This window comes from Parasteatoda tepidariorum, chromosome 5, assembly GCF_982258835.1.
Source record: "Parasteatoda tepidariorum strain Cologne lab strain chromosome 5, Ptep-v5.0, whole genome shotgun sequence".
Classification (NCBI taxonomy): domain Eukaryota; kingdom Metazoa; phylum Arthropoda; class Arachnida; order Araneae; family Theridiidae; genus Parasteatoda; species Parasteatoda tepidariorum.
In genome coordinates this window covers 19,985,885-19,995,068 of record NC_141759.1, presented here as the reverse complement: position 1 = coordinate 19,995,068, position 9,184 = coordinate 19,985,885, and positions in this window count along the sequence as shown.

The following is a 9,184-nucleotide window of genomic DNA, read 5'->3' as shown; positions in this document are numbered from 1 at the left end:
TAAACTAATCAACTACTTTATAAAAATTACAAAACCGATCATATTCTAAAAGCTTCAGTTCTTTCAAATCTCTGATAGAAAATTGCATAGCGGATTAAAAATAAGCATACAATTTATAGTAATTCTTATTTAAATTTTATACGATTTAGTTATAGTAATCTTTTTTATTTATTTCACACTAATCTCAGTCATAACTCACCAATTTTTTAAAGAAAAAAATTCCATTTTTTTTCTGCAGATATTTTGAAAATATTACGAGGTAATTAAAATAAAAGTTAATAAAAACATGGCAATAATTATACTAAACATATTATGGCTAAGAATACACAAAAATTTGGAACAGAAAAAATTTTCACGTTTTATTTAAAGTCGTGCAAGATTATTATAGATTTTATTATAAGTTCTGCTAGAAACCGAAACTAATTATTTAATCCATTTATTATATGAAATAATAAATTTGTGAGAGAAAAAATTATGTCTGAAATATATTCATAAAATATCTAGGTAAATGATTATAAAAAATCATAAAATATCTGGGTAAAAATTATCTTTGAAATCGGAAATCTAATTTAATCCCAGCGTTAAACGCATCCTATTCGAACGTTCGAATCGCTTTCACCAGCAAATTGTTAGGTGAAAGCTTTCCGATAGATGGGAGGAAAAATGAAGATCGCAGCCCGTTAGCAAAATCCGTTCGAAAGCGCGAGGTTTCAGGTTTTCCCTAGAAGTAGAAACGTGACGTCAAAATGACGTCATTTTTCTCTTCCTAGCTCGTTCGAAGTCTGCGAGGTTTGAGGAGAAAGATCTTTCTCCTTCTGCATTTGATCCAAGAATCGACAAATATATTCTTAATGCAATGTGAACGTTAGGAAAAGTATTCACAAGTTTATCTTTAATTTGAGCCTTCAACATTTCTTGTGCAGATTTATGTTCATACAAATTTGAAAATAGTAAAAATTCGTCTACAAAGTTTTCCTCTAAATCGGATGAGTAAATTTTCATCAAATTTTGCGCTTTTATAATCTCAGATTCTGACAAATTTTTGTGAACAAGAAAACTGAAATTATCGTACAAATCACTGTAAGCTTTATGCCTTTTGGTCATTTCTGAAATTAATACATCTAAAATGGCGTAATACGTTTCCATACGAAGAAAATTTTAGCACATATTTTGAAAAGATGGGAGGAGTGGGGGAAGGAGGGGAGGGCCCATAAACGGCTGTGCCTAGGGCCTACGAAAGGTATAATCCGGCTCTGCCCTATATATATATAAAAACTAAACTCAGTGGCGTGACAGCCCGTAGAGGGCCAAGGCCTAATGTGCCCATCTCAGTTTTCTTAACCTTGGGCTCTGGGGTGCAGGAGCAGATGTTCCGGTCAGCCGAACGCGGAACTCCCAGTGTTTAGTTCCCAAGATTTGCTTGCCTATATATATGTGAAAATTTTTTTTTGGGGGGGGGGGGAGGGAGGTGGTGGTAGAAATATGTTTATTCAGAGATAGTACGTTTTTGTGTGTGGAAATATCGAACTTAAAATATTGTCTGATCTGATTAGTTAACGTCCCGCAGATCGTTAAGACACGGTTCCCAGCAGATCATCGAAGTCAAACATCACTGGCTACGGTCAGTATGCGAGTGGGTGACCACTTGGATCAGTCTGCGTAGGGACCGAGGGTGTGCGGCATTGGTCCTCGTTAAACTGTTCTATCGTAAAGTGCTCGACTTCGCACGCAGGTCGTCGGGCTACCGAAGTGGGGGTGCCAACCCCTCTGCAGAGGATCAAAATTGTGGTGGCATGTCTTCGGATCATCCTCAGGGATGTTTCCCAGACCGTCGCCAATAGCCCATTGTTCAGCTCTAGTGCGACGTAAATGAACAACAACTGATTAGTTAACATATTTGGGTTCCCCTTCTTGACGCATTAACATTGAGTACTAAAACGGGAAAATACTATTATTAAATCTAACGTTATTCAGGTGTTCCGTTTTTGCCCATTGGCAAAATGGGTGTTGCTTTGGCTTTCATGGCGTGCTCACCATATTTGGACGTCATTACACTTTTCAACTTTGCTCTAGTTAACAGTGGGCATGTGTTGCTGTTTGATAATTTTTTTGGAATTCTTTTTTTCTACTTTTAATTTTGTTACGCATTGAGTTGGTGAGTTTCTTATTTTCACCAGCAGACATTTTTAATGCATTTACGAATCCCAGCGATGGCTGGTCAATACGAATTCCGCATCCAGCTCGCACCGACCACAGTGCTGACTTAAAATATCCTCAGTGGTAGAGGTATCATGGGTTAGAGTGTCTTACCTGTCTGAGGTATTCGTGGTTTTCCTCCCCATGTAACACAAATGCAGGTTACTTCCATCAAGTATACCCCAAAAAGGGAAATTTCTTCTTTCCCTTATGTTCTGGATTGTGTTCAAAATTGCAAGGGTACAGAGTTGAATATTAGTAATCGTGCACCCAAAATTGGGTCGGCTGCTTAAGGATGGTTATAAAACTTTATAAATGGGTGAGACATCTCTATCAAAGGAAGGGGTGTGTGAAGCGGTGAGCGGTTTGAAGCTTCTTAACTCACCCTGGACCCTGGTATACCTTTTCCTTTTATGGTTAGAGCTGCCGACCACTATCCCAGAGGTCTTTAGTGCAAATCCTGCTGTCAGCCAGTAAACATCGCTTTCATGCACACTCCTCTACAGAGGCGCTTGTCGTTATTTTGCTTGTTACTTTGGAATGTGGAGATTCGAATGAAAACCAGATTCGCAAGTTTTTTGTGGGTTCATATTTTTTTCCCAATCTGATTCTTATTCGCATTATCCATATGTGCAGGTAGTAGGTTCAATTCTTGTCTCTACTTTGGGTATTCTTTCCTGATTTATTTATAGGTACAACATACATTTGCAGGCTTGTGTACTCTATTAAGGTTTATAAGCCTGTGTCAAGTAGATTGTTGTTGTTGTAGTCAATTTACGTCACACTAGAGCTGCACAATGGGCTATTGGCGACGGTCTGGAAAACATCCCTGAGGATGATCCGAAGACATGCCATCACAATTTTGATCCTCTGCAGAGGGGATGGCACCCCTGCTTCGGCAGCCCGACGACCTGCACGTAAAGTCGAGAACTTTACTTTGGAACAGTTTAACGAGAACCTATACTGTACACCCTCGGTCCATACGCAGACTAATCCAAGTGGTCAGCCACCCGCGCACTGACTGCAGCCAGTGATGCTTGACTTCGGTGATCTGCTGGGAACCGTGTCTTACCGATCAGTTCACTGCGGGACTTTGTCAAGTAGAAGAACAGATAGCACAATAGAGAAGGACATCACAAAGGATACATCCAGGGTTACGGCGGGATTTGAATCCGCTACCTCTATGCTTAACAGAGCGTTTGGCAGGCGATACCGCTCGGCCAGGGAGGCTTCTTTCCCTCATTAATTTATTATATTTTGACTGGGGCTTATAAACCTTTGAGCTCATATCTCATAGTTTGTGTATGAAATAAATAAAGGATTAGGAGAGTAAAATTTAGCATAAGCTGGGTCTGTACCTGGTTTATCTGTTCTATGCGTTAAAGTAACATACCATTCGCGATCGCAACACTCGAATACGCCATCTGGGGAGAGACCGGTTTCATGCCTTTAGCCCTTCTCCCTTGCCTCTCCTCCTCTTTTCAGTTATACAGGAATGTACTACGATATTTTCCCTTTTTTTAATATTTTTCCTTTTTACTTAATAAAAATATTTTTAAAAATTTCCGTGATACTTTTCTTTAGAACTATGTTTAATGTAGTTTTCAGTTCCATATAGTTTTTCAAGTTAAAAGATTTTAATCTATATGAAAATCAAGAGAGAAACTAACGTACTTCCTTCCTCTATGACTTTCCACACGCTAATGGGGAAAGCATGTAAAGTGTTGCCATAGGAAAAGAGTTCTACTCTACGCCACCTGCAGCCCATTTCGATGGCTGTTGCTTGGCTGCCCGCCTTTTTAATAAATAGAGGCATTTGATTGGTCGATTACATCATCGTTTTCATCTTTATCGCTTAATCGTATTGTCAGGATTACTAGAATGGCATTTTTAGCATTTTTGTTTGGCGTAATTTTACTACTGCGCATGTTCGGTTTGATAATTTATTCGAACCTATCGAAGCACTTCGTAGACAATGAATATAGATGCTTCTATCCCCTCCTTTCCTTGTATGTACTCAGACAAAGACATAAAGATATAAAGATCAATCACTATACCAAACGGATGTCAGGGTGAACTTTGACATAATTGGTCTCTACTCTATTTTTTCTTATTTGATTTTTATAAATTGTCACGATAAATAATAACATTCTGTCTCTGTGGCAAAAAAATCTGCACACATTTTTTTCAAATTTTTTAAAGATTTATAGTTAGTAAATTTTAAAATGAAAAAATTAATATAATCTTAAAAATTGATTTTTATATTGTTCTGAAATTCAAATACTTGAAATAAATAAATAAAAAAAAACAATTTAATTACTTATTAAAAACGTATTAATATAACTAAAAAATAAATAATTAAAATAAAATAAAGAACAGTTTTATAAGCAATCTAAGCTGACCAAAACATTTAATTTCATGAAGAACAGTAAATTGGAAAATGTTAATAATTGTTGAGATAGAGTCTCATAATTGTCTGCTAGCGTTCAATCAGTTTGTTATTAAAACTTTTTCATGGTTTTCATTTGTGCGTAATGTAAATTCTAATTATTTTCATTTAAAAAATTCCTTCAAAATATAATTTCATTCCTGTATTTAAATTACAAGTAACTTTGATATCTGGGTTATGTACAAAAATACAAAAACGTACAAAACAATTTTTAGAGCATTTCACAACATTTCCTTATATATCAAAGATGGCTATATATTAAAGATGATAAAATAAAATCATTGATTATTAAAAATGATTTCATTGCTATAATGAGCATTTCGAAAAATTTGACAAACGCTTTCTTGCTTTTCCTTAGCTCGTATCGCAGAATTTGGTTACTACAATAGCTTTTATAAGTATGCTTTTATTCTGATACTTAAATTACAAGTTACTTTGATTCCTGGGTTGCGTAGAAAAATATTAATATAAGAAGAGTGTTTCAGAATATTCACTAAGATGACAGATTGTTTTTCAAGGATGATAAAAAAAATTATTGATTATAAAGAAAAATTTCATTGCGATAATCAACATTTAGATGGAAACCTATTACCATTGAGCAATTTAAAAGATATTTTTGTGGTTTTCCTTCGCATATAACGCAAATTTGATTATTTTAATTTAATTAAAATAAATAATAATATCTTCATTAAAATAAACTATTCTAATTACTTTCATGAATATGATTGTATTAAGATACTTAAATTGTTAATTACTTCGATTTCTGAATTGGATTAAAAATAATAAGGGCGTTTCGTTACATTCACAAAGATGATAAGCTTCACAAGGATAAAAAAGAAAAAGAGATTGGTTTTTAAAAAATAATTTCTTTTAGATAATAAACATTTAGCTAGAATCCCATTACCGATAATAGTGATTTAAAAAAACATTTTCGTGGTTTTCCTTAGCGTGCAACAAAAAATTTTATAGTTTCAATTAAAATAGGTTATTTTTATAGCAATTATATTTCGATACTTAACTCACTTTTCGACTTACTTTAATTTCTGGGTTTAGTTAATAAGAAGAGCTTTTCGTTCTTTTCAGAAATATGGTACCCTATCTATAAAAGTTAATAAAAATTAAAAAATGGCTGTTCGTAAAAAATATTTTCATTGAGATGATGATGAACATTTTACTTGAATCCTATTACTATCACCAAGCAATTTAAAAAACATTTTCATGGTTTTCCTTTGCGTGTAACGCAAAATGCGATTATTTTGATTTAATCTTAGAGTGTCTTTTGTCAACATCTGAATGAAATTAGAATAAATAGTATTGTATTTGTAATGGCGAAAATATCAGAATGATGAAATAAACATGAACTTTTTATTCAGTGTTAAAATTCAAAAACTTAAGTACTTGGGTTCCTGTGATTTTATTATTTTACTAATAACTTATTATAGTATGTTATAGTAAAATATCTGATATATCTGAAGAAAAAAAAAATTTTAGCCAAATATTCTTTGAGTACTATTCAGCTATACTATTTCAGCTTGAAAATTGGGTTTTAACTTCTAAAATAAATTGATATAAATTAACACATTTAGTTATATTTTTTAATCAAACCATTTTAGGTAAAATAATATGTTTCTTAAAAATCTAGCAAATCTTTTTCGTGTATTACATGACCAAGTTTAATCATAATGAACAACTGAAAATGTGTTTCGCTCATTATAATTACGTAAAGTCACACTTTAGAGCCATATTAAATACTAAATAAAAAATTTTAAATAATTTTTTCTTTTTCAATTTTGTTGTTATGTCTTTCTGTTTTGCGCGTATTCCACAGTGTAATTAAACACTGATATATTCATTGTTTACTCTTTTTTACTCCATACGAAGAACAGGTTGTTGTTGCTGACGTATGCAATTAGGCATAGGGGGTGCGATTGTTCTTATTTTTCAGTGGTGCCATCTGTGACCAAGAATTCGACTTCTGCCACACCATACATAACACCCATTTATAAGGAGGACCCATTCATTCATCCACAGATCGTAATTTTGACCTGAATCCGAGAACGATCGATCTCCAATCCAGTACCCCCAGAGGTTTTGATTTGTTATGGGAACATGGAGGACTTTGCGACACGGCAGAATTTAACGTGCATCAGTCACCAACTACACGGGGAGACTTCGGCGGGTGGGGTTCGAACCCACGAGCTCTCGGACATGGGCCCAGCGCCCTACCGACCATGCTACCCCGGCCATAAGTAAAAAGTGGATTTTGCAATCGTTCTTGAGGCACAGTTCAGGATTTTAAAAGAAGACCGAGTAACTCCTTCTATGCACTACCAAGAACAATGAAAAATACATACTCATAATGGAAATTCCTATACCGGTAATTTAAAAGTTTAAGGTTTTCAGTAACATGGCTAAAAGGGAGACTTAAAATTCCTTTTATAAAGCTAAAATACCTCAAAAATTTTACTACATATTTAATTAAGTAAAATTTGTATATGTATCTTACACTGTACTGTAAATACAAATTTTACTTGCTAAGTAAAACTTGTATATGTATCTTATGAATCAAGTACTTAAAAGTACTTTTTTATACGTGATGAAAATGATATAAAGTTATCTCCTAAGTTTGAGTGCTACTTTAATAATTATGAATTTAATAATATGATGTCATAAACTGGTTAAAATTAAATTGCTTAAATTGTCTTTGTATATAAATAGTGGACGGTCCTCAAGTATGATTTCTTAGATTTTGCTTCTTTTACTAGCATTATTTTGTAAAATAAAAAGATGCTTGGTCAAAATTCTAAATCTTTCAATTCTTCAAATCGATTATTACAAAATCTTTGTTTGTGTTGATACAGAAAAAGATGTTCTGAAGAGATGACTGAAAACTAAATATCAGGACAAATGAGGATAATTTTACATGCAACCCATTTGTCAATTTTGTTTCTATCCATCGTGTCTTCTTCTTAAATTTCTCCTTAAATTAACTTAATGACTATTAAAATAAGAGAAGATTGGTTGCAGACAAGACATTAATATATAATTTATTAAAAATAATACATAAAGTAATCAAGACGGATAAAATAAAATTATCAAGATATCAGGAGAAGTTTATTTTTTATTGCAACATTTCATATATTTCAATAGCAGTCTTGGCTACTGTAGAGATTTCTTTCCTCTACTATGTTAAATATAAGTTTAATCTGCGTAATTTAATCTACACAAATAATCAAATGAAGGCCATTAAATCAATTAACCAGTATGTTTTGGAAAGCTAATTATATTGTTTTAAATTCTGATTTTAATTATAAAATCAGAATGTGAGATATATAACTTGCAACATTTTAATATTTCAACAGATTTTTTCTGACAAAATTGTTATAAGTCGGAACAAATTAGATTTGACAATAAAATTCAGCATCATCTTCTTACATGTCATATTTTGCTGGCATTTCTTTTTCTCTTTAAAAGATAGAACAAGTTTATGTTACATTGGAAATAAGATAATTTTCAATTTTCTATAGGTTCAAAGTATATTAAAAACGAAAAATAGGTAATGGTTGTAAATAAGTTTTTGCTAATTTTGTTGGCTATAGTAATGGAGATAAACTATCCTGTTCAGTTCTTGCTAAATAGCCATCTAGGTCCTTAATGAGTTAAACATGTGGCAGCAAAACTAAGAAGATGTATTTTATTATATTTATATTCACCACAACATTCATTATTTAATTTCAAAAACTTGTAAATTCGTGTAAACGAAATGTGTGGTTTTTCAAATTTTAATTTTATAATTACGACACTAATGCTACAGTTTTCTTAATTTATTAAGGACAATATAAGTCCTGTTAAAATATTAAGATACAGACTACCACAAGCATAAAAACTTAATTTTTCTAAATGAAATTTCAAATTTAAGAAAATAAATAAAAAGAGTTTCAAATCTTTGAAAAAATTAAAATTCGCCAAAAATTGACGTCTACGTCCTGAAGGTTCTAGTAAATTGCAGAGTAAATTTTACTTAGAGTTTTTCGTTGAGTTTTGCCGTTGTAGATTATTTAGAGATTTGCAAGTTTTTATTGGAGTTTTACTAATTTTAATTTAATTTAATTTTAGTAGAGAAAATAATGTTCCACTGCTCATACATTCTAAAAGAAAAAATAGTGGCACTGTATAAAAATGGAAAATTCATCACAGAAATTAGTTGGGTATTGAATATGTCGCATTAATACAGCTAGAACATGGCATTTGAGGCAAATAAATTGTATTTTTAAGTTGAAAATTCGTAATTTAAAGGTATATATTTCGAAATAAATTCCTTATTACTTAAGTGTATTAAATTGTAATCAGCATCTGATTTTATCTTTAAATTTTTCATGTATTGTTGCAAAAAGAAAATTAGTTTCTCAAAACTATTTGCATTATTAACTCTTTAAACGGACCCTCTATTTTTTTGTAAATTGATGTTTAACTACATTTCAGATTTTTTTGTAAAATAAAAGTTCATGGAGCCTATTATTTTTTATAGTTTGCCTAAAA